The following is a 3,395-nucleotide window of genomic DNA, read 5'->3' as shown; positions in this document are numbered from 1 at the left end:
TGCTGTGGGGGAGGGTGTGGCCTAGGGGAGCCATGACAGCTACAATTAAAAGTCATTACATTTAAATGTAAACTTCTGTGCTTCAGAGTGCACCCACAAGAAGGAAAGCGCTTCTCACTGCGATGTGGTTTACCCTCATGATGGAGGACTTCATATCCCTCCGTTCGGAGGGTCGGGTTTAAAAAAACATATATCCCGGCCACACTTGCACTCAAACTGCCCTTCAAATGTAGGGGAAGGGAGAAGGGAAGAATCTGAGTTGGGCCTATGACTCCTATCTCGCTTCCTGGATGTTTTCCATTCAGTGACAATACAGACAAACTATGAAATGAGAATGTCCCATACGTGTGTGTGACTCCTGCGAGTTTACAGCGGAAAAAGTTGTTCCAGAAAAATAATAGGTTACGAAAAGTTTTCATTTGTGTGCAGGAAATAAAACCAGTTTTTAGTCTCTGTCATTGACACTGCTGCAGATATCACACTGGTGATAAAGGGAAACATCAACTTCATTGTAAATGATTTCCATTTGTGGAAATGCCAAAAACTGGGAGAACCATTCCACCCACACAGAGAGAGCTTTGTGTCTGTCAAGTTAAGGGACACCAATAGAACATTTAGGATTACAAAAAGGACTAAATTCCAAAAGTATAGTTCATGTATTTACAAACATACAATTTCTTTCATCCATTTTCTTAAACTGCTGTACACAAGGAAAACAAAAATGAAAAACTGAAGTACACTGGGTATATCTTGCGAGTACACGGTTGGACCCGGCTGAACATCCATGATGCTGATCTCCTGTTCCACCACATTCCAAAGGTTCTATTTCTGTTCTGGTGACTGTGGAGGTCATTAGAGTCCAGTGAACTCATTGTTCTAGAAACCAGTCTGAGATGATTCCAGCTTTATAACATGGAGTCTTATCCTGCTGGAAGTAGCATCAGAAGATGGAACTCTGTGGCCATAAAGGGATGGACATGGTCAGCAACAATACTCAGGTAGACTGTGGGGTTGGAACAAGTGTTGTCAGGCAAATATTTTTTCTTTGCAATTAATCAATAATGACCTGTAACTAATTCATCTAATGAATCTTTTTTAATCACAATTTAATCTCTGTAAAAATCCAGATGCTAAGATATTTTCTTTTAAATTTTTGACACTGTGGCAGACTAAAAGATCAAATTAAAAATAAAAACTTGCTTTATGAAGTTTTCCTCATATAACAGACTTCCAAACTTTACTTTTTCACCGACAAGGGATTTTTTTTTTCAATCTTGAACAGTTAAGAAAAAATAAATAAATAAATAAGAAACAAGAACAAAACATCAGGTCCATAGTGCTCAAATGTATCACATAAAAACAGTAGGAAGCCTTTTCCTTAGCAAACAAAAAAATATTGACCACAAACATTCCTATTAATCTCATAATCCATAGTGACAAACCTTATTCCATATTTGGTGGACGGTTGGTGCTAGTGTTAGGCATTGGAGCCTCCATCAGTGTGTGAATGAGTGAATGGGTCTGTGACTGTGAAGCGCTTTGGGTCCTTGAAACAGGGTAGAAAGTGCTATACAAGTATACACCATTTACCATGTATTTGTGCACAGGGGTGTAAAGCTTCACAAAGATGAGATATTTGCTAAATGCCAATCTTTTTAACTAGTGTTTTGTGTTGTTTAAAATGTAAAAGTTGAATAGTAAATAATTGTTTTTTTGTTTTTATAATTTATTTGGTACATTTTATCTGGGATGAAAATAAAAAAACTTTAACACATTTTACTCTTAAAAGCATGCCAAAACATTGTTTACATTAGTTATTCATTTTGTGCCTAAAGGTATTGATAATACTGTAAGTTCAACAAAATGACCTAAAGAGTCTCTTGGGAGCTGAAAGATGCAGATGGCGTTCGTGCACCTATTGTCTAAAAACAAAGTTGCGCTGGTTCAGCTTTTTTCTTCTCTGCTTACATATGTATATGTATATAAAGTGGGCGGGTCCTCGTGCGCTCCTCCACCTGCTCCATTGACAGGTGAAAACGCGCACGGGAGGCAGAGCAGCGAAGAGCAGCGTCTGACCGTAAAAAGAGACTTCTACCGGTGTTATTGATCCAAAAGGTGTTTATGCTAGCGGTACACACGTGGAGCACGTGACTAACGTGTTGATTATCAAAGAAAAGTTCAGGAAATTTGAATAAAAGGAGGGAAATAAATATAGATACCAGCACTGTAAAAAACAAAGATCATATAAAATTAACAGCCTGAAAGTTCACAAGTTGCCTCAATAATAACAAATTATCTGACATAAAATGTAAAATTCATTAAAACAAATTTGAATTTGAACGAATGTGATTTTTTTCCACATTTACCTCTTGTGGAGAGATGCGACGGAGCACGGACACGCGCTCCGTCGCTTCGTGTGTGTGGCGCTCACTTCAGTTATAAAACAACAAAGTTCTCATGCAATCCGCCTTCAAAAAAAAAAAAAAAAACAACACAGTAGGCGCACTGCACTATAGGGCGCGCCGCACATTTTGGAGAAAATTTGAGACGTTTATGCGTGCCTTATGGTCGTGAAAATACTGTACACAAATTTAATGATTTTAAAGAGGTTTATTACAAAAGAGGGAAAAAATATCAAATTAGAAGAGGTAGGGTCTGAGGTTGAATCAAAGAAAATAATTAGAAATAACAAAACCAGACCTATTTGACACTGAAACAAAGCTAAAAAACAAACATCTGCCTTTCCTCTTTACAAAGCAATTATCCAAACATACAATAGGTGGCACTACCCAACTTACTTAGTGTATAAAGCATGAATCATCTTTGTGCAATGTACAGGGTACACTGTCTTACCTGTCATCATCCTCCTATACACATGGGGACAGAGGGGACATTTGCTGCTCACTGACATCAACGCAAATAAGGAGGATTCAGAGCTGAGATTTCTCGGCGTCTCTCCAGGAGCTTTATAAAGACGCTGTGAGGTTTGATTGGTCAGCATGGTAAGCCTATGTCAGGTGTCTTCAGCTACCACATTAAAGAGAGCCTGCACATGTCAGAAAAAAAAAAAAAAAAACTGCATACAACAGTCACATGATAATCCTGCTGCTGTAGCAACTGCTCCACCCATTAGAAATATGTATTTTTTTAGTTAAAATTTTAATATTTAACTTGGATCTAAATATTAGGTTTGCAGCTAGATATCTAGTTAAAAACTAGATATTTAATTCTAAACTAAATATTTGGGTTTTAATTACAAATTTCGATTTTACAAATTCCTCTCTTCCATCCCCGTCCCTCTCCTCCGATTTGTCCGAAATCCCAAACTGGTTGATATTCAATTTTCTTAAACTTAATAGCGACAAAATCAAGGGACTTTTTTTGGGCTCCAAATC

The sequence above is a fragment of the Oryzias melastigma genome, linkage group LG2, assembly GCF_002922805.2.
Source record: "Oryzias melastigma strain HK-1 linkage group LG2, ASM292280v2, whole genome shotgun sequence".
NCBI lineage: Eukaryota > Metazoa > Chordata > Actinopteri > Beloniformes > Adrianichthyidae > Oryzias > Oryzias melastigma.
The sequence above is the reverse complement of the archived record's forward strand: the minus strand, read 5'-3'. Positions refer to the sequence as shown.